The 23,807-nt window shown below is 43.1% G+C and overlaps 1 pseudogene; it reads left to right on the top strand.

Annotated features, from left to right (window-relative positions):
• Nucleotides 1-6,898, top strand: part of LOC118594948 — a 74,491-nt pseudogene extending 67,593 nt beyond the window's left edge.
• The last annotated feature ends 16,909 nt before the right edge of the window (nucleotides 6,899-23,807 follow it).

Genomic DNA, 23,807 nt, shown 5'->3' with positions numbered 1-23,807 from the left:
AAACACATTGGTTGGAAAATCGGAGCGGTGGGTTACTACATCTACAGGCCTTGGATGCTCTCTAGTGGCATTCTTAGCTATTCCATTGGCGGAGGATAGGGTTTTGTGGAGTTAAGACATTCCAAAGGTTTTTATCTTTTTTATCAGGATGTTAGGTATGATACAGAGGTGGGCAGGAATGGCTCTTTGTGGGGCTAAAGGTAGCCCAAGAGGAATTGTAATTATGCTCCCAGACCTGTAACATTCCAAATTCCACAGTCATTAAAGTTGTGATCAGCCTTTGTAGCTTCTTTTCAGAAATTCTCATCTGCTCGGTCCACTGAATGACTTTTGTTGGCTTTACCAAACTCCCCAGCTGGCTGAAGCTAGCATAACAGTGGAGTTGCTTATACCATTGTGACTGCCCTAACCCTTCACAAAGAAAACAAAAAGAACTTAAAAATGTCTAAAATTCAAGTGTAGTTTAAAACATGTTTCACAATAGTATTAACAGTATCTACTCCTTTTGTAGTAATTTTATGACATTTAGACTTTAACCAATCCGTAACTTTTTTTTATTACATTTTATTTATTTATTTGGGATGGTACATGTGTGCTATGGCGCATATCTGGAGTTTGAGGACAACTTACAGAAGTCAGTTCTCTCCTTGCATCATGTGGGTCCCAGAGACTGAATCCAGGTTGTTGGGCTTGGTAGCAGGGACCTTTCCCCACCGAGCCATCGAAGTGGTCTCACTTTAACCAATTTTACTATGTGAGTTTGGGGACGGGATGTTACATTTGGGCCACTAGGAAACTTTGCACTAAATAGGTGATCTATATGAGATGTGGATTCCCCGAGTGAAATCAAAGGCCCTGCAGCATCTTGTCTCCTGACTTGGTTGTGCTCTTTTGTTGAGAGATTATGTCAAGTTGTCTATACCCTGGTGTAAAGTGACATTTCGAGACCAGGAGAGGATTTCAGTTGTTTATCTAATCAATCTCATGGGGATGGGGATGGTGGGGAGAAAGACCAGGGGACAGATCTGGAAGATCATTTGTCAGGGGATGAGTGCATTCTCATTTTAGATAAGTACATCAGACAGCTGAGTCCATGGTCTCTCAGATGCAGGAGGAATGCTAAACCAAAGAGCTAAAAAGGCTATTTTATCTCAGAATATTTTTAATCTATTAACGGGAGCAAAAATATAATCACATAAAAGCCATGTTATCACAGCATGAGTCAATTCTCATGTGACCTGGGAGGATGTGAGCTTATATGTCCTCTTATACCCAGGATCAGGGGTTCTAAGGCCCTTGGATTTTGTGATGAAGACTTAGACTAACAGCTGACCTCCAGGGATTTTGTAAAATGGGAATAACTGTGGGCACAGGCTGAGTTTGGCACAGGGCTGTGACAGCTGCAAAGAGACACTCAGGATACATTCCCAAATGAACAGAGACTTAAAAAATGTAGAAGTAGAAAATAGGGAGATAATGTTCTGAGTTAATGGGTATTGATGGTAAAAAAGTACATGCATGTGCCTACACACACACACACACACACACATTTTCAGACAAGGTATCTCTATGTAGCCCTTGCTGTCCTGAACTCATAGAGATCCACCTGCCTCCCAAGTGTTGGGATTAAAGCTATACACCACCATGCCAAGCAAGAGCATATATTTTTAACAATAGATTGGTATTCAAGCATGATTAATTCTGCTTTGGCAGCATTCACTTGCAGAGGTGTGTGTGTATGTGTGTAATGGACCTGGCAGATTTCCAGTCCAAGGAAACAAGGAAATAACATGAGGCCTGGGCATATAACAGCAGGTGGGGGTGAGCAGGAATAAATCGTAAAGATCAAACATTTGTACAGATGAAGTATGATAGTGACATGGAAAAAATGAAACTTGTTCTCTCTACCTTATGATAGAATGAGAACATGTTTGAGATATTAGGAGATTACAGGAAGTTGAATGTGAAATGTTCCAGGCTTGTGTACTTGATCACAAGGTCCACAGCTGTTTTGAAAGGTTACTGAACCTGTAGTGGGGGGGCGGGGCGTCAGGGTAGCTAGAGGAAGTCAGTCAGTGATGAGTGGGCTTGAGGCTTATAGCCTGGCCCCACTCTGCTTTCTCAGGCTTGATGATCTGCAGAGATGTAAGGAAGCAGCCCCAGGCTACTGTTGCAATAGTTGTAACTGCTTCTGCCAAGTGTCCTCCTTACCAGGCTGGCCAGCATACTCATCCTGCTTCCCGTAAGCTGCTCATACAGTCACATACTCATCCTGCTTCCCTTAAGCAGTAACTCATACAGCCACAAGCCGTTTGTTTTCATTTTACTGATAGAAAGTGAAGTTATGTTTAACAGGAGCACAGATTTGATATGCAGCATATGCAATAAGCCAGACATGGGGGTGCACATCTTTGATATCAGCACTCAGAGGCAGAGGTAAGCAGATGTCTGAGTTCAAGCCAAGCCTGGTTTACAAGTGAGTTCCAGGACAGCTAGAGCTACACAGAAAGAACTTGTCTCAACAAAACAAAACAAAAAACCAAATAAAACATGTATGAGTACATTGTATATGGAAAACCATCTTCCTAGTATTTGCTTTCTAGTGGAGAAATTTTGAAATGATCAAGCTTGTGAAATTAGAACTCTCGTACACAAGCTATAAGGATTAGCTATAAAGCCGTCCACCTCCCATCAGGCACTCTAAGTATAAGGTGGATAGTTTACAGCCTAGTTAGAAAAACATGCAGAGGCCAGCAATAAACGCACAAGAAAGATGTAACAAAAGCTCTGTCCTTGTGGCTGCCAGGGTGTCAGGAGTTCAGAGAGACCTGTGTGGTGCTGACATGTTCTTGGGGAAGCTGAGAAGGCACCAAATGGGTTAGGAAGGAGGCAGAGAATCTGAGGCATGCACATGAAGGAGTCTGGTATTTGTAGGGTACAGGGTATTTGTGCAGAGAAAGAAGTGAGACTCAGCCATGATGGGGGCATAGGCTGTCAAAAAAAAAAAATCCTAAGGCAATTTAAATAGAACTCATGTCAGAAACCATTGGTTTCTGAAAGATTTAGGTCAACTGTGATAGAAGCCCTTTCTGAATCACCCCACAAGTCACAACTAGAGTGTCATTCAGATGCCAGCTCCTCTCTTCCCATGAGCTGGTGGGGATGATTATAAGGTTAATGACATGACACTTGTCTTACTGTTGGTTAGGGTGTTTGTATTAGCAATGGCAATTGGAGTCATTGACATTTGCTGGATTCCTCATATTAATTATTGTAAATAACAGCTCCAAATAGTCACTATTAGCTTCACTAGTGTACACAGCCAAACACACTTAGAAGAGATAGTATGCAAACTTGTACAGGAAACTGAAGAGGAAGGGCTAACTTGTGATTCAGTCTCTGAGGTTGGTGTTACCCTAATCCAAACTCACCAAAGGCATGACAAGAAAAGACATTACAGATTAATATTTCTCATGGATATAGATGCAAAAATTTGTAATAAACTTGTAGCAATTCAAACCCAATATTGAAAGGGTGGGAAGAAGTTTAATATAGGAATTCAAGGTTAGTTTAACTTTTGGAGAGGGACATCTAATTTGTCATTTAAAAATTATTTGTTAAATATGCCTTGGTATGGTGGTACATACCTTTAATCCCAGAGCTTGGGAGGCAGAGGGAGACAGAGCTCATTGAGTTTGAGGCTAACCTGGTCTACATAGTAAGCTACAAAATAGCCACAGCTACATAGTGAGATTTTTGTCTCAAAAACCAAGACAAACTGCTGTGGATATCACTCTGTGTAAATAAAGTTCTGATTGGCCAGTGGCCAGGCAGGAAGTATAGGCGGGACAAGAGAGAAGAGAATTCTGGGAAGTAGAAGGTTGGAGAGAGACACTGCCAGCCGCCATGAAAAGCAACATGTAAAGACACTGGTAAGCCACAAGCCATGTGGCAAAGTATAGACTAACAGAAATGGGTTAATTTAAGATAGAAGAAGTAGATAACAAAAAGCCTGCCACAGCCATACAGTTTGCAAGCAATATAAGTTTTTGTGTGCTTTCTTGGTTGGGTCTGAGCGACTGTGGGACTGGCGGGTAAGAGAGATTTGTCCTGACTGGGCCAGGCAGGAAAACTCTAGCTACAACAAACCAAAAAAAATTTTTTATGAGTATACATGTGTGTCTGTGTGTGGGTATGTATGTGTGAGTACAGGTATCTGCAGAGTCCAGAAGAGAGCCCCAGTATCTGGAATTACAGACAGCTGTAACCCCCTGACATGGACCTGAGCTCAGGTCCTCTGCAAGAGCAGTATGTGCTCTTAACCACCAAGCCATCTCTTCAGTCACTAACATGTCACAAAAGGACAAGCTATGTGATGTCTTTACTAGATGCAGAATAAGCAAACATTTGATGGAAATCCAACCTTCACTCCTGGATAAAAACTCTTAGCAAATTCCCACTAGACCACATGCCCAGAGATGTGGGCCAGTATCTGCTAGGTGGCAGCGGGACTTAGCCACAGAAGCTTCTGGGTGGGATGCCAGCTTGGGCTGCACCTCTTCTCTCTGATAGGGCCAAAGGGGTCAAAGGTGGAGAGTGGGTTACTGAAAGATGGGCAGGACACCTGAGAGCCCTGGGTGTGATGCTAGCATCAATCACATCCTTGGACAAATAGTGTCAACTTGACAGGGTCTAAAATCATCTAAGAGACAAACCTCAGCACATGTCTGTGAGGGAGTTTCTAGATTAGGTCAACCGAGGTCAACTGACCCACCCTAAATGTGAGCAGCACTATTTCATGAGCAGGGGGTCCTGGACTCAATGAGATGGAAAAAGTGAGTGGAGCACTACCATCTGTCTCTCTGCTACCTGACTGCGTGTACAATGTGACCAGCTACCTCACATCCTGCTGCTAGGTCATCCTCACCTTGGATGTTCTGTTCCTTGTCACTGGGAACCAAAATAAACCCTGTTGGAGGATAATCTTTTTGTGCACTGTGAAGATGTGTCTTTGCCAAGGTACCTTCTGATTGGCTTAATAAAAGGCTAAATGGCCAGTAGCAAGGCAGACAGAAGTTAGGTGGGACTTGTAGATAGAAAGAGAGTATGGGGAAGAAGAAGGGCAGGGTCAGGCAGAGTCATGAGCCAGGTGCAGAGGAAGGAGGAGATGAACATGCCATGCTGAAAGAAGGTACCTCTGCTCCGTAGAGCGTAGATAAGAAATATGGGCTAATTTAAGTTGTAAGAGTGCCTGACCTACACTAACCTTAACTGCCTTATTAGCCAGATGATACAGGACTTGACAATTAACCCAAAAATAGAGTTGAGGTTTAAAAAAAAAAAAAGAAAGGAAGAAAGAAAGAAAGAAAGAAAAAGGAGAATATAGATATGAGGTAGATCACTGAATCTACTCTGAGAAAAAAGATAAAGAAATAATAGGATAAATGTGTAGATCATTGAATCTACACTAAAAAGAAAAAGGGAAAAGTATAAAAATGACAAAAGGTAGATTATTGAAACTTTTATGAAAAGAAAAAAGAGAATATGAATATGATAAGAAAAAAGATCAAATTTTGAATCTACTTTTAAAAAAGGAACTACTTTTTTTTTTAATAGGATAAGTACTGAAAAATTTTTTGTCTGAGTTTATCAAATGTTACTGGACTGGACATTGTTATATATAATGGAGTTTTTCGCCTGAATCTGTCAAATGTTAATGGACTAGACATCATTAATGTAAATCTTGACTATGTATATTTGTATATACTTATTGGATATGATTTTTCTTGTATTAGTTATAAACTTTTTTAAATTTTAGACAAAAACAGGGGAAATGTGGTGGTATTGTGTTCCCCAAAATACTGTGTGTTCCCTGAAATAAACTTATCTGGGGTCAGAGAACCGACAGCCACTAGAACAGAGCCAGAAATGGTGGCTAGAAAATGAGTCAGAGCAAGCCATAGCAGAAGTTAGGCAGTGATGGTACACGCCTTTAATCCCAGCACTTGAGAGGCAGAGCTAGCTGGATCTCTGAGTTCAAGGCCACTTTAGAAACAGCTAAGCATGTGACCCACACCTTTAATCCCAGAAACCCAGCCTTTAATCTCAGGGAGTGACAGGCAGAAAGGGAAAGATATATAAGACGTGAAAACTAGGCACCAGGGTGAGTTAAGCATTTGGTTAAGCATTTTGGCTAGATAAGCATTTAGGTTTTGGAGCAGCACAGTTCAGCTGAGAGCCATTGGAATGAGGACTCAGAAGCTTCCAACCTGAGGAAACAGGATCACCTGAGGAACTAGCAAGGTGAGATAGCTGTGGCTTGTTCTGCTTCTCTGATCTTCCAGCATTCACCCCAATAACTGGCCTCGGGTTTGAGTTTTATTAATAAGACTCTTTAAGATTCCTGCTACACCTCACCATGGTAAATACGTGCCTTGCTGCCTGTTCTACCATGGTGATGTTGTGGTTCCCAAAGATGTCAATGCCGCTATTGCCATCACCAAGCCTATATGCAGCATCCAGTTTGTGGACTAAGTGTCCCACTGGCTTCAAGGTTGGCGTTAATTACCAGCCTCCCACTGTGATATCTGGTGGAGACCTGGCCAAGGTACAGAGAGCTGTGTACATGCTGAGCAACACCATAGCCATCACTGAGGCCTGGGCCCACCTAGATCACAAGTTTGATCTGATGTATGCCAAGCATGCCTTTGTGAACTGGTATGTGGGTGAAGGTGTGGAGGAGGGGGCCTGTGAGGACATGGCTGCCCTAGAGAAAGATGATAAGGAAGTTGGTGTGGGTTCTGTTGAAGGAGAGGGTGAGAAGGAGAGGCACACTAATCCATTCTTTCAGCCCCTGATCATGTCAAACTCCCAGAACTTCTGCTTCAACATTACATGACAGACATTGATGCTTCTAATGGTGTTATCTTTATTCTGTGATCATGTCTTCTCCATGTGTTATCTGTATGTTTTTTCCCCATGATTCTGGAGGCCCACAGAGGTTTCCTAGTGAGATCCGAGCTTGCTTTACCAAGCAGAGCTGCTTTAGGGCCTTGAGCTTGACCATGTCCATGGTTACCAGGTGATTGGAAGGGTCTACCCTTTGCTGAGCTAGGGGGAGGTCTTTTGCTCCACCCCTTGGCATTCCTATAAAAAGCCCCTTTGAAGAGACAGAAGGGGCTGATGGATGTTGATCCAGGCCCTCCCGAGGCTATCTTGTTTCTGTTTCTCTCCCCTTTATCTTTCTATCTAAATATTTCTCATTCTTCCCTCCTCAAGAATACCCTGGGGAAAAAGTAGGAGCAGCCCTCCCACAGAGAAATGGATAGGCCTCCTATACATGATGCCTCAAAGTAAAAGCTTTAAAAAATAAAATAGATAAAGAGGTTCTAAAGGTAAGGCAGTGGCCACAGTAGCTTTCCAGGATGTGACAGGGGCCCAGGACTGCTACAGGGGTCACATTCTTTGTACACAATCCCCTGTTCTCAATTGCCTTGATTGCTTGCTTGCCCTGTAGCAGAGAGTAGAGGAAGCAGGTGAACGACCTTCATGAGAGAACAAGGCACTTTCTGGATCAAGCACCATACAGTGAAGAGGGAAGGATGGGGAAGAGATAGGTGTGTGGCTGTCAGTCTTCCCACAGCTGGCCCCCATGAGGAAGACCCAGTCATACAAAAGCCAGATGGTCTGGCCAGCCATAGGAGGATCACAGGCTGGGAGGGGCCTGGGAGCTAAGGAGATGGACACTGGCTGTGGTGTGTCCTTATTAGTGTATAGCTGTGCTTCTGGGGAGAAAGATGGGAGAAAGAAAATTTTCTCTGTTGTTGGAACGCCTGACTAGGTGTTTGCTTGAGGGGTAAGGGAGGAGACTTAACCCTGGACTGGGGAATCACACAGCATTAAGTTCTTGGTCTGGGAACAAAACACATCCTGTTAAAACAGCTGCTTGTGGTGAATTAGAGCAGCTTACGCTGGCCACACTATGGCTTTGGCAAATCCTCCTGTGCACCTTCAGACACATGTGTCATTTAGGGGTGGGCTGGGTCTAAGGAAAGGACCCTAGGAGCTTTAACCACAGAAAACAGTGAGGACTAAAAATAAGTAAAATGAAGAATAATACCGTTTTCACTCAATTTAGCTGTGATTTGTTTAGAAATTGAGACAGGATGAAGAACCAGCAATCACTCTGGTAACAGTAACCAAGGTCTAATGTCCAATCCCTGAACCCTTTCTTCTCCAGAGGCCAGGGATACCAGATTCACACTCTCTGAGTCTCCCTATAATAAAGCCCTACCTGCCCAATGTGCTAGCTTAAGCTTTGGGTGCACGTGTGTTAGATGTGCACAATCGTGCAAAGACCAGAGGAGGATGTTGGGTGTCCTGATCTGTCACTCTCCACCTTATTCCTTTGAGACAGGGTCTCTCACTGGAGCTTAGCTGGCAGCCAATAAGCCCCAGTGATCCTTCTGCCTCCATCTCCTTCAGCACTGAGGGTTTTCACAAGGGTACTGGGGATTAGACCTTAACTCTGCATGCTTGTGCAGTAAATGATCTTATCCACAGAGTTGTCTCCTCAGCCCCAGATGTAGCTCAGCCTGGCTTTGAACTTGTGATCCTCCTGCCTCTGCCTCTTCATCATTTCCTATCTGTCTTAGCTAGGTTTCTGTGTGTGTGTTTCTTCTTTTTAAACATAGATGTTTTGCCATGGATGTCTGCGTGATGGTGTCAGCTCTTGGAGTTACAGACATTTGTGAGCTGCCATGTGGGTGCTGGGAATTGAATCTGGGTCCTCTGGAAGAGCAGTCCGTTCTCTTAATCACTGAGCCATCACTCCAGCCCCTTAGCTAGGTTTCTATTGCTGTGATACAGACCATGACCAAAAACAAATTGGGGAGGAAAGGGTTTATTTTATCTTACATTTCCAGATAACAGTCTCTCACCGAGGGAAGTCAGGGCAGGAACTCAGGTAAGGCAGGACCCTGGAACTGAAGCAAAGGCAATGAAGTAGTGCTGCTGCTTATTGGCTTGCTCCTCATGGCTTGCTCAGCTACCTTTATTATAGAACCCAGGACCACCAGCCCAGGGACGGCACCACCCACAGTGAGCTGGGCCCTCACACATCCATCATTAATCAAGAATATTGTCTTTCACAGATTCAGGCAAGAATTTCATGAATGAACAACATCTAAATTCAAAAGGGAGGCAGCAGTACCCAGCTCACCTTGAAGACTTCAATGCTCAGTCACAAAGAAGATGTTTTGTTTTTTTTTTAAAAAAAAAGGTTTTTAAAAAGCAGAACATTATCAACACTTTAAAAGCTTATTCCCATTGTGAATCCAATCACCAAAGCCTTCCATACCCCAAGATTGCCTATAGGCAATCTGAAGGAGGCATTTTCTCAGTTCAGGTTCCTCTTCCCAGAGGACTGACGAGTGTCAAGCTAATGCACATAGAAAATCTAACCAGGACACTATCAGTGTGTGCCACCACAACCAGATCAAACTTTACTCTGAATGGCTGACAGAGGTGCCTTCTGCCTGTCTGAGCATGTTACCAATTCAGTGAGTGTGAGTAAGAATGGTTCTCATAGGCTCACGGATTTGAATACTTGGCCACCAGGAAGTGACATTATTTGAAAGGATTTGGAGGTGTGGCCTTATTGGAGAAAATGCATCACTGAGGGTAGGCTTTGAGGTTTCAAAAAGCCCACTCTGAACTCAGAGTCTCTCTCTCTTCCTGCTGCCTGCAGATATGGGTGTAGAACTCTCAGCTACTTCTCCAGCACCGTGTCTATCTACATGCCAATGTGCTCTCCACCATGATAACAATGGATGAAATTCTGAAACTGTAAGCAAGCCTCAATGAAATGCTTTCCTTTATAAGAGTTGCTGTGGCCATGGAGTTTTTTCACATCTATAAAACACTGACTAAGACAGTGTGACACCTTGACCATGTAATTATAATAATACATCTCTCTCACTGGCTCCATTTGAACTCTGGCCATCCCGTTGGCTCTGCTTTGCTGCCTGAAGCAAAATAACTTCATTCTTAGGCCACAGATTTTCCTCTTAGTCTCCTCTTATTTCCCACCCACCTTTTATAAGCAGTTCAGCTGGCCAGTATCCTTGTATCACCCCCGTCCCTGTGCTGGATGGAGGCAGTACCTGGATGGCACTTGTACAACATGTTTAGTGTTCACCTAGAGCTGATCCTGGGGCAAATTCAACAAGACAACAGAAAGTGCATGCCACAGGAAGCTTTTTTCATAAAAAGTACAAAATGAGCCAGTACTTACAAGCGAAAGTGGTTTTATTTAATTTTTTATGTTTTCAATAATTTTGTTTTCTTTAAGAATTTTTTACTCAACTTATATACCAACCACAGATCCCCCTCTCATCCCTCCTCCTACTCCTCCTCCTACTCCAGACTCTCCCCCCTTAAATCTCACCCAATTCCCTCCTCCAAAAAGGTAAGGCCTCCCATGGGGAGTCAGCAAAGGCTGGTACACTCAGTTGAGGCAGATCCAAGCCCCTCCCCCTGCATCAAAGCTGTATAATGTGTCCCACCATAGGTAATGGGCTCCAAAAAGCCAGCTCATGCACTAGGGATAGATCCTGATCCTACTGCCAGCGGCCCCTTAAAAAGACCAAGCTATACAATTGTCTCGCTTATACAGAGGGCCTAGTCCAGTCCTGTGGAAGGCTCTACAGTTGTTGGTCTAAATTTCATGAGTTCCCACTAGCTTGGTTCAGTTGTCACTGTAGTTTTTCCCATCATGATGCCCTTGCTCACAGAATCCCTCTTCCCTCTCTTCAGTGGGATTCTTGGAGCTTGGCCTGGTGCTTGGCTATGGATCTCTGCATCTGCTTCCATCAGTTACTAGATGAAGGCTCTATGATGACAAGGTATTCACCAATCTGATTACTGAAGTAGGCCAGTTCAGACACTTTCTTCACTATTGCTAGTAGTCTAGTCTGGGGTCATTCTTGTGGATTTCTGGGATCTTCCCTAGCACTAGGTTTCTCCTTATCCCCATGATGTCTCCCTCTAGAAAGTTTAGACACGAGGGCTTTATAATCCAGAATGACCGAATGCTTTACTATATCACATATAGCATCTCCCCTTGCAAGATATTTTATTGTTTGATAAAAAATAGTTACTCCTAAAGTCCAGCAGAAAAGTCTCAGTCATGTGGAAATCTGGAACTCTCATTTGCAGCTGGTGTGAAGGTAGACTGATCTGAATTCTATCTGTTAAACCATACTCTGCTACTCAAAATGCCATTCTGGTATAATCCAACATTCAAACACACGTACCATGATTTTAAAATAAAACATGAATAGGCAGTGTTCAAAGCACTTTCTTTTTAAGTTGCTGGCAAAATGATTGTATTCATGGGTTAATTCTTTTTAGTTCTCTGTCTCTCTCTGTTTCTCTGTATGTCTCTGTCTGTCTGTCTGTCTGTCTGTCTGTCTGTCTCTCTCTCTCTCTCTCTCTCTCTCTCTCTGTGTGTGTGTGTGTGTGTGTGTGTGTGTGTGTGTGTGTGTGTGTGTGTTGGTGCTGGGATTAAATTTAGAGCCTTGTACATGCCAGGCTAGTGCTCTGCTACTAAACATTCCCAGCCCTACTCAAAGCACTTTGATTCAAAAGAGCCAAATACCCTGGAAAGACCCTAAATGTCCTGTAGAAAAACAGACACCCTGCAGAATACTGTCACCATAAAACAATGTGCATCAATGACAGTGAAGGATTGCTCCATTACATGAAAGGAATCTCAACAGAGCAGAGGGACACATAGGGGACATGCAATGCATGAAATTCTCAATCATTGTTGAGCTAGAAACTGGGGCGGTGACATCTTGAGGTATGGTAGTCTGGTGATTGGATTGACAATGGGAATAATGCATTGTAAGGTGCTGATTTTTTTGTTTTTTTTCAGTTTTGAAACCAAAAGATTTACTAAAAGGACTGGTATCCTTGGGGAACACAAGACCCTAAAACCATGTTATCAGCACAAAGGAGATTTGCCCAGAGGGCAGTGTGAGTGGAGGCGCGCGCGCACGCGCACGCACACACACACACACACACACACACACACACACACGTATATTCTCTCTCTCTCTCCCCATCAAAAAACAGCTCCTTGTGGAGATAAAGAAATGCAAGTCTTTGTTCCTTCCTACTCCAACCCCAGGCAAAAGAAAGGTACAGGATTTATCAAAACAGAGTTCTTGATCAGACAAACTAAATTTTCTCCAAAGACTTTGGTCATGTGCCTTTGGTCTCTGGACATGCGCCCTCCTCCCTCACTAGGGCCTTACTTGTAGACACTTGTGACACTTCTAGCACCCATGGGGGTATATCACTTCAGTCCACAGTAAAGGCAAAATTTCTGTTAATATGTGTGTGCGGAGGGAAATGTCTAAAGTCAGTCTTCAAAGGCAGAAATGGAAAACCAGAAAGCAAGCACCCAACTTCATCGGCACGCAGGGCTGTGTAGCTAGAGGGAAAAGGCTCTGTACACCTGCTCATGTTAGAACAGAATCCAAAAGCCATGCAGCTCACACCAACAAATCTGCGTTCCTTCTCAGAGAGAGGTTCAGAGATGTAGTGTGAACAGCCAGAGAACACAAACACAAACTTCCCAAAGTGTCCCACGGCAGGGTTGGGGATTGTGAAAGTGAATGTGGGGTGACAGAAGAGGTCAGAAACACTAGCCACATGAGTCCAGGAATTGGGATCAAAAGAGCCAACACAGTAGTGGATGTAGGCCCGGGGTGGGGCTCAGCCTGCAGGATCCCTGTAGCCCAGGCTAGCGTGGTCAGCAGCAGCTCAGCGGCTCAGCGATCAAGTGCTCCTGGCAAGATTTACAAAAGAAAGAGGAAGAGTAAGGATGTCGGGCATCCTGTGTCGTTTGAGTCTTTATGAGATGAAAGATTTAATACAAACGACAAACACGAGGGTATTCCATCTCTTGCTCTTACAAACAGCAGCAGGCTCCCGGGGCAAGGCAGAGAACAGCACAATCTTTGTCCCAGCAATCTCTGGGCTCTGTCTAGGGCTGTGTCCCGGAGGAGGACTGCCGCCAAGCCAACCTGTTTCATATTGTTACCCGGAAGGAATCTCCCTCCCCAGCCAAGCCCTCCACTTGCCCTGCAAGCCCTTGTGCCCCTAGGCTGGAACATTGTGGGAGCTGGACCGCTTGGCTCAGCTACGCAAGGGCAGGAGCAGGAATGTCTGACAAGGGTTGTGTAAGAATGTCTTGGAAGAGGCCTTGATTTCTCAGACTTTGGGAGTTTTTGTTTTGTTTTCCCGAGTTTACAAAACAAATCTTTATTTCTGTTAATTCTACAAGCAACACTCTCCAAAGCTTTTAGACTGACCTTCTCTAGTACTATCTCAGTGTGCTGGTACCACAACAGAAACCAAGTGTTAGGCATAAGTAGAGATGAACAAAAATGAACAGGGTGGCCGCAGTTAGGAAAATGATACAGGGGAAAACGAGCAGACTGATAATTAAAGGAAGCAAAAGTGTCACCGCTGAGGATTATCAAGTTTGAAAGAGAAGGGAACCTCAGAGATGGGGGAATTACAATAATCACCTGTTTCTTTCTCTATGATATGCACAAAGAGTATGTATAAAAATAACAGCTCATGCTAAGTGATGGGTGGGGCCGCTGGAAGAGAGAAGGGAAGACCAGTGCCCAGAGGCAGAGTCAAGAAATGGGTACCAAGGGCCAGGGAAGTGTGACTCTGCTAGCAGCATCCCACCTCTCACAGTGAAAGATTAAGAAGCCCACTATCTGGGAAGTCTTTTGTCAGCCCTTTGTGGGCTATATTTGTAACGTTCAATTGGTGATTACTTAACATTTAGGAAGTCATTCCAGTAAGCAAAATGACCCATAAAAATCTAGTTTCCTTTATTCAGACTTTGTAAAGCACAGCCTGTGAGGATCAAATTGAGAGAGGAGACTGCATGGCCTGGGTATACCAGGTGTGTCTGTGGAAAAGAGCAATATTTGACCTTTCACATTGCAGGGGCTATAAAGGGTGTCCTGGAAACCGGCTGGGCACAAGTCTCCTGTCAGGAGGCCATCCCTCACGACACCTTAAAGAGAGGCTTCCTCAAGCCTTGCTTGGGCCTTTTGAACCCTAGTACTTTCTCTCCACCTAGCACACGGTGTGGTTTCCTCCTCTCTCCACTTTCTGTGGGAACTGGGCCTAAGACACCAACTTCCCAGCACCTCAAATAACGGCGTGTTTCCTCTTGGACCTACCTTCCTCTCCCCCGGCCCAGCAGGAAGGAAAACCAGAGTTCCATGCCCCTTGCTCAAGCTCATCTGGGGCCTTCTCTGAACTGAGACTTATTCTACAGGTGGTGGCCTGGACTGGGCAAGAGGGTCATCCTTTTCCTTTGCCTGTTTACACTGAGCAGGGAGGTAGAAACAGGAACAGTGTCTCTCCAGGTCCTTGGCTAACACTTGGAGAGCCTACTCTAGGTACTGAGGGCCTCAGTCTCTTGTTCAAATAGGCTTGTACCCATCTCAGGGATGAAAGACCTTGTTCCTAGGGTCAGTGCACCTCCCCAAGGTCCTAAGAGCAGTCAGCAGCAGGCTTTGGTTTGATGCATGGAGCTCCACAGGTGTTCGCATATCATGATGAACTGAGGAGCAAGGAGCTGGAAGAACCTGCTCAGCATCTTGACCAGCAGTTTCAAGGTTTCCCCCACCACTGGGGAGTCCTTTATCAGCCGTGTTTTACTAGGCAAGCTATGATTGCGTACTTCATTCACATTGTCAGGAGAAAATGCACCCCTTGTCTTCCAGCCAGCAGCAACAGCCTGAGCCTAAATCCCCACTGTATTTCCTGAGCTTTTCTGAGACAATCAACCGGGCACTGGATGTCTCAAAATAGGAAACAACTTAACAAATACGTTACTTACTTGTAATCTTTAAGTCTTAACTGGGATCAAGACTCTGCTTAACTGGTACACTCCATCTACTGTCACTAGTATCACAGGAAGGCTTCGGCAGCCTTTACTGAAAGAACTGTGGCATTGGAGAGGGACCCAGGAGTTTCAGGTACCAGTGAGGAGGCTGCAGAGGCAACTCCTGGGAGGCACATTTTGCAGCAGAGGTGAGACAGGCCATCCAAGTTTGCAGGGACGACTGGGCATTTAGGGGAAGCCAGCTAGCTGCATATGAGCTGCAGGCATTCAGTTCACTGCTGCATTCTAACGCTCACAGGTAACATGTGAGCTATGCATGCAGTGCAGTGGAAGAGGTCTCTTTGACCAGTGCTTCCATGGTGGATGTAAAGCAGGTTTCTGGCCAACTTAAAGCCTTTGTACCTTATGTATATGTCCTCCAGCACTCTCCTCGTGCTCTTTATTACCACCATCTGTTGATGCTCTGCTGCTTAATCCTTAATGACTCTTACAGCTGCACATAGGCAGCTACATCCAGCTGGGAAGACAGAGCAGGAACTGGTAGTCTTCTTGCTCCTTCTTATCTCCACCCTCCAGAAGTAGTGTATAAAAGGCAATCAACAGGTACTGGTGAGGGGATGACAGGGTTGCAGCCATCTTAGAGAAGGGTCAGACTGGGGGCAGCAGGCCCTGGGAAACCCACCAGAGGATGTGCTGCCCCTCCACCCTTAGGCTCTCGGAAACTCATCAGAAGATGTGTTGACCCTAGACCCAGATTATTAGGGGCTGTACACCAGGCATTTTCTGCCATAACCTAAAGAATATGCTATAACATAACTGGCATAATAAACAAAGCACCCAGATATGTCCTATGGGATTTTTTCTGCTGTCATAGATTGTGTACCATAGCTGTCAGAGGGAATGAGTTCCCTGCAGATAAAAATGGGATGTCTCACTATCAGAGGAAATGGGTCTGCTGGCAAAATAGATACAACAACATAGATTGCTAGAGGACATGGCAATTGCCTTGCAGATGCAAGTCTCCAATCAGTTCAAACCAATCATCTCTAATCTGAAGTAAGCACCAATTCTGAGCTTGTAACTATATAGAGCTGGAATTCCCCCAGATCCCCTACACTAACCATTATAAAAACCCTGCTTGGTTGCTACTCAGGGTCTCTCTTGCTCAGCTGCTGTGTTGTCAGATGGATGGAGAGACCCAGGTTAACTCACAACAATAAAAAGGCTCTTTGCTTTTGCATCAGATTTGTTCTCTTGGTGGTCTTTGGGGGACTCAGGGTACAACATTTTGGAGGGCCCACCGAGATTCCCCAAACCCACCACAACCACCCTCCACTGAGTCTTACAGTGCCTATTATCAGGTAACTTTCAGATTTTCCTGGCAAGGTTTTTTGGTTTATGGTTTCTGTTCCTGGCTATTTCTGGTAGTGAGCTCTGTCTGTGAAGCCCACGTAAGATCCATGGTGAATGCACTAGCAGATTGTGGGATGGGTTTCTGGAAACCATCCAAGGGCTCTTCTGGTGGGTCAGGAGACCCTTCTGGTGAGGAATGGATTCCCCTGGTTCCTCTGAGAGGCTGAAAGGGTGGAAACAGCAAACTGTTAGTCTGATGTATTTGTCTTTGTCTATGTTCTGACCGTTACTATATTACTGTTCTAGTCCATATGTTTAGGGGGACTGGGTCCCCTGACTGAACTGAGATAAGCAGGTGGCTCCTGCCAGGTGGGGCTTGCATACTGCAGGAGAGGCCATCTGTTAGACCGGACTTGCTAACTGTGAGTAAGGCCATCATCTCAGTGCTGATGTACTAGTACTTGTTTGCCTATGTCATTGTTATTGTTTCTGTCTACTAACCTCCCTCATTTCCCTGGAAGAGATGGAGAGAGAGAGAGAGAGAGGCATAACAAGGGCCACCTCCCTCTTCAGCTGCTCTCTTGCTATCAGGCCCACAGCACAGGCACACAGGGCTGGTCTTGTCCTGCAGGAGAGGCCTGCACAGCTCTCACAGAGGGTGGGAGTGCACTCCCTGTGGGTAGGCAGAGACCTGGGAGCTATGGGCAGTGGGGGAGTTTACTGCCTACAATTGAGAAACTGTGCCAAACTGAGAATCTATGATTAATTGTTAATTATTATAATCAGAGAAGTTAACAATTCTTTTGTCCAGGAACACTGGCAGCCAAGGACACACTCTGAGCCTACTTCCCCATCCCTTCCTTCCTAAGCCAAGTTCTTCAGCAACTTCCCACCTTAACCATTCTCTGTACTGATAATGCTTAAAAAAATATTAAATTACCAGCCTACATACTTTAAAAAGCTTTGACTTTATAATAAAAGTCGAAGATACATTATGTTTGGAAAAAGTTATGCTTTTGTTTACACAGGAAAAAAAATACATGGGTTTTGGTCATTTGGATTCAATGGGCCACAAATGCTTGTCATCATTTAAGGAAATTAATTACAAATTATTATTGATTAGGATAAAGAAAACTACTGCTAATCTCAAATGTTTCACATTGATACTGGTTTTTATATATTAATGCAAATGTAAGGTTTTTTATTATAATATATGCATATCTATATTTCTATTCTTAGTTGAAATATTATACTTATATAATGTTCTAAATGCTGGGAAGAAACCACAGGAAAGGACTTTGATGAAAATTTACATGTTGTCTGAAAAACAAGAGAAGGCAAAAGACTGAAATAGTAAAAGAAAAAGGGAAAAAGAAATGTATCTATGGGGGACTGGAGAGATGGCTCAGAGGTTAAAAGCACCGACTGCTCTTCCAGAGGTCCTGAGTTCAATTCCCAGCACCCACATGGTGGCTCACAACCATCTGTAATGAGATTGGTGCCCTCTTCTGTATACACAATAAATAAATAAATATTAAAAAAAAGAAATGTATCTATGTCTGGATGTACTAGAATAGGGAAAGGCCTGACCTAATGGTACATAGAAAATTATAATATTATATATAATAATATAATATTATATATCCCGAAGGGATATGAACTATGCTGAATTTGAAGAGAAACTATAAAATATATTGGGGATTTAACCATGTTGGGTTAATTCTGATTGGTTTCCTCCATTTAGAAAAAAAGCTGATGATTCTTTACTGTGAAATATTTATATTAAAAATGAAATCATGCTCTTTAAAGGAGAGAGGAGGACTGAGGTCCAAAATGCAGGTTAGTAATTATCATCATATTACAGTCCTCTGGGTTACAAGAATCTGTATGTTTGGCCTCCTATGAAATGACAAAGCTCTTAGCTATTCAAAGTTTCATGAGAAATCCAAACCTGTTTCCTAAGATTGTCAACATCATATCTATGGTCAGTAAATGAAAGCTGCAGTCTACCTGCTCATACAATGTCTATGAATAAAAAATGCTTAGAAAATATAGTTATGAGAGAAAAACAGAACCTGAGAGGTCCCTTCAACTAATATATCTACAGGATAACAAACTGGCCTGGTTATTGTTACCAAACTTAGAGATGTGTTCAAGATCAGGCCTAGATTTGTTTAGTTCAGATATATTTAATAGACAATGGCCCATCAAAGATCTGATGAATATGGCATTTAAATTATTTAATAAAAAGCTTACTATAACAAATGGAAAATCCCAGCTCCTAGCAATGACTCCCAAGGTCTCTAAAGAAGATATGGAACAACGACAAGATGACACCACTTAAATTATTGACAACAATGATCACTGGGCAAGATGCCCTGACTCAACACCTGCTACCAGAAATCCGGCCCAAACTGGACAAATGAGGCACTGATAAAATAAAGTCAGTCTTATTCAGGTTCCTCCTCCACAGGGAAAACTTTCACTTTCTGGACCTGGCAGCTGAAGACTGATGATGTTCTGACACCTGTCCTGTCAACAACATGAAGACTACAGGAGCCTGGGATGATGGTGGTCTGGTAATGGATAGTCTCTGTCATTGTTTAAATAGATTTGGAAGCTTTTTAGTCTGCACTCAGATAAAATTTATCCTTCTTAGATCTCTGACTAGGTTAGCTCTAACTTTGTCAGCTTAGCAATATCGCACAACCAGAGTCTTCTACAAGATTTCAGCCTCCTTATTAATTCATTGATCAATACATTAATTAATTAAAGCTACTAGGTCTCTTAAAAGAAAAAGAGACAAATAGGTTTGCCTTACTCAAAAGCTTCAGTTTCAAACATAATTTGAAATGGCTGGTCTTAAATAATAACTGCTTAAATTTCTAATAAATAATAAATTATAAGGATCCAAACAATACAAAGATCTGAGAAAGATATATAAAAGATATTATGAAATTTCTTTCCTTCGCCATACTGTCATTGCATTAAAACTTGAAAAGTTCAGAATTTAACATTAATAGAATTCTGACAAGTTAATAGAGCAATGACTGCTTACTGTTGGTCTTACGAGCTCAAGATTTTAGATATCTTTTGGTTATCTTCTGAATATATACTTATAGATGTTTTTCATCAGGCCAAAGACATTTCAATCCATTTTATAGCTGGCTTTCTGAACAGAAGGAAAATATGTATGTTTTTTAACCCAAATCTATACTTTTTGCTAGGATTCAAAGATATGAGTCTACTCCTTCTGTTTTATAGGTACCTGTTACCTGCTTTTTCTACAATATGGATTTCACTACTAGTTGATAATACTAATATATCTAAAACTTTTTATGTCCTTTTATAAAATAAGAATTCATATAAGTCTTTAGAGAATCAAAAGAAGCCATTGGATCCGCTTCCCAGAGGTCAGAAAGACTCCAGATAAGTACAAGAATACAGCTTGAGTTTTCAGACTCTTCCCCTTCCCAATTACTAAGGCTGTGGTCCTAAAAGTTCAAAATAAGATCATAATTTTTTTGTTGCTTTTTAGAGACAGGGTTTCTCTGTGTAGTTTTGGTGCCTGTTCTAGATCTTGCTGTGTAGACCAGGCTGGCCTCAAACTCACAGAGATCTGCCTGGCTCTGCCTCCCAAGTGCTGGGATTAAAGACATGTGCCACCACCATAAATTTTAACTCTTGTCTCCAGTCTATATCTGTTTCAGTGGGCTTCCATTTGGCTGACTGATATATCCAGGCATTGACTACTGACTTCAACCTGTGACTCATGGAGTTATTGAATGCTGATATGGTCCAATCCAGCCAATATAAATGCTGTTTCTTCAGCTGGTCAATGAACCAGATGTCTCTAAATTCTCTCCTTGCCTTTGACTAACATTCTGGCTTTCCAGGGTCCTGACAACAATGTCCCAATGTCAGCAGAAGTAATTACAGAAACAAAAATGTCATCCTTATTCCCCCCTGGAATGTTAGATCAAAAAGGAATTTCTTGTCATAGGGAACCTGAGATAAAATAATAACTGGTCCCCATTCTCATTCCTAAGTTCCTACAGAATAAGGAACTCTGTCAGCCATCACATGGCTTTTGGCCCTTTGGCTTCTGCTAATTACTGTTGGCTATTACATCACTGATGTCTTAACTAAATGATGATTCCTGTCTGGGTACCACTAAACTGATGATGCTAGAATCCCTCACCTTGCTTTCTGAGGTCATGTTACAGAATAGGCGAGGGCCAGACCTCCCATTCTTACAGCGAGGAGGGATATGTGCTGCTCTGGGAAAAGAATCCTATTTTTATGTAGACCACTCTGAAATTGCTAGAGAACCCATGGCAAAGGTCATAGAAGGTCTCAATAAGTGTAAAAGAGAATGAGAACAGCAAGAAGGATGGTTTGAATCATTAGTTAACAGAATTCCCTGGCTAACCAGTTTGATTTCTACTGTACTTGGCCCCTTACCTTTGGTCGATGCATCCTAAACAGGATATTAATTTTGTTAAAGAAAAAGATAAATACAGTGCAATTGATGGTACTAAGGTCTCAAAATCATTAGTTACAGACCTTCAGGGAAGGCCCATGATTGGGTACTTCCCAAGTTACTTCTAGAGGGGGTAATGAGAGGATGATAGGGCTGCAGCCATCTTAGAGAAGGGTCAGACTGGGGGCAGCAGGCCCTGGGAAACCCACCAAAGGATGTGCTGCCCCTCCACCCTTAGGCTCTCGGAAACTCATCAGAAGATGTGCTGCTCCTAGACCCAGATTATTAGGGGCTGCATACCAGACATTTTCTGCCATAACCTAAAGAATATGCTATAACATAACTGGCATAATAAACAAAGCACCAGATATGTCCTATGGGATGTTTTCTGCTGTTGTAGATTGTGTACCATAGCTGTCAGAGGGAATGAGTTTCCTGCAGATAAAAACGGGAAGTCTCACTATCAGAAGAAATGGGTCTGCTGGCAAAATAGATACAACAACATAGATTGCTAGAGGACATGGCAATTGCCTTGCAGATGCAAGTCTCCAATCAGTTCAAACCAATCATCTCTAACATGAAGTAAGCAGCATTTCTGAACTTGTAACTATATAGAGCTGGACTCCCTCCAGATCCCCTACACTAACCATTATAAAAACCCTGCTTGGTTGCTACTCAGGGTCTCTCTTGCTCAGTTGCTGTGTTGTCAGATGGATGGAGAGACCCAGGTTAACTTACAACAATAAAAAGACTCTTTCCTTTTACATTGGTTTTGTTCTCTTGGTGGTCTTTGTGGGACTCTGGTACAACACTGGGTGACTAAGACTTGTGGTGACATGGGATGAGAAGGATAGCAAAAGCTAAAAATGAGCCAGTGTCAACCAAGAATGAAAGGGTGAAGTTACCAGGACTATAGTAAGGAGGAACTAGAAGAAAGGTAACATCCCTTCAGGAGGAGCGATGTGTGTCTAGGCCTGGAGAGAGGAAGGAACACAGCTAGTTGTTGGAATTGACAAAAATAGAAACTGAGGGGAGTACAGAGACCCGAGGAGGAGGAAAAGTCTGCAGAAATGGCAGGTCTCTGCTTATGGACCATGAGCTTCATTCTAGGGACTACAAGTAGACAATGGAGGGTTTCAGATAGGGAGCATGATCTGAAAATGCAGTCTGTCATCTGGAATCTAATGCAATGACTCAGCCATAGGCATCAGAATTGAAAGCAAGGATGACAGATCATAAGGGAGATGGCATTTCAGGCCCTTGGAGTTATTGGAATGGCTGGGAATGTATAGGCTTGGAAGGGCAGAGGGCCTTAGACATCAAGGAATTCTCAGTGTAAAAGAATGAAATAATAAGGTCCTGGTTTAATCATAGCTACTCATGATGACTCCTCAGAAACATAAAAAATGTGTATCTCTAGGGGAATTTGACCATATGACTTTATTTTGAAAATCCTCAAGTAGCAACACAAAGCACTTGGTAAAACAAAACAACTGTCAAAAGAAAGAAAGAAAGAAAGAAAGAGAGAGGGAGAGAGAGAGAGAGACTTTAGAAGGAAAATAAGAGGATGGTGACATTTTAGAAACCAAGAGGGAAAGTTTCAGGAAGAAAGCAATCAGTGAGATCAAGATTGAATTTGGTAATTGGAAGCCAAATGATGGTACATCCACTTGTCTAACTCCTTTATATCTTAACTCAGTAAACATTGCAAGAAGGTGAATAGGATGCCCTATGTTCAGTGTCCTTGGAGACACATCCACAAAATTCAGGTGGGGGGCAAAGGGAATAGGGTACATCAGCTGCTTGTTAGAAATACAATTTGAACTGAGGAAAAAATGGATAGTCATCAGGCCAGGAGCTAGGCATTCTCAGGAAAGGAAACAATGGAAACAAAAGTATGAGTCCAGAGACCAGAATATTCTAGGAAATAGAATTTGTCCCTGGCAGGGGCACAAAGAATTTGTTGTTGGGAATTGAACAAAAGAAGAGGGCTAAGCCTCAGTTATTGAGGACTTAATGTGCCAAACTAAAAAGTTATCTGGTTTTTATCTAGAGGATAAAGGGGTCCTGTATACAAGAAAGTTAAGTGCTACAATTAGATTTAAAAGCCTGTTCTAGCAGCCAGCAGAAGTGAGGGCCTTGGAGCCAAGGGTAGATTAGGAAAGGGTGACAACTCAGGCTTCCATTTGGAGACTGTCACAGGCATCATGTGGGAGACTGAGTCACTGGGATAGGAACAGTGAAGACAAGAATTAAGCTGAAGGGTGGCTGGAATAAGAGGTTTGCTTCAGTGACTGCTGGTTGGAGGCATGAGTCCTTGAGACAAGGACTAAGGAAAATAGATTTAGATGAGGAGAGGGGAGGAGATCTGGCACAGGAAACATTTCAACACCTGAGGAGGCATCAGTAAGTATTGTTGGTTCCTTGTTCCCTTAACTGGTCCTTCCCCTCTGCACCAGTCTACAACCTGTTTCAAACATCGATTTATATTGCTGCTTTAGCTGCTAACTTGTAGGGATTCACCCCTTTATTCTTTACCTCACCCAAACATAATAATAATGCATCAACGATTTGCAAGTCACTGTAACTGGGGACAGATATATTTATCCCCAGTCAATAGACACAGGTGGTGGTCACCTTATTATTATGTTATTATATCTTAGCCAAAAGACATTTATCACCTAGCATTAAGTTAGATGATGGCATAAAGGCTCTGGAGAAATACAGGGATCTCCCTGACATCTGTATGTAAGATTTTGTCTGTTGATATGCACTTGGTGAGGAGAGTGGAGGTCAGGAATATCAACTGCATGGCAACAAAGTCTTGGCCTCCTAAATGACTGAAGAACACTCTACCTTTTTAGTCTCTTGTGCAGTTACTGATACATAAACTTCACCAAACAAATGGCTCGGCAATGTTAGTGCACTGGCATTTAACTTCCTTTATTCTTACACCCATCGAGATGGACATTGTGGCATCTGCCTGTAATCCTGGCATTTGGGAGGCGGAGAATTCAAAGACAA

Source organism: Onychomys torridus, chromosome 13, assembly GCF_903995425.1.
Source record: "Onychomys torridus chromosome 13, mOncTor1.1, whole genome shotgun sequence".
Lineage (NCBI taxonomy): Eukaryota > Metazoa > Chordata > Mammalia > Rodentia > Cricetidae > Onychomys > Onychomys torridus.
The sequence above is the reverse complement of the archived record's forward strand: the minus strand, read 5'-3'. Positions and strand labels throughout refer to the sequence as shown.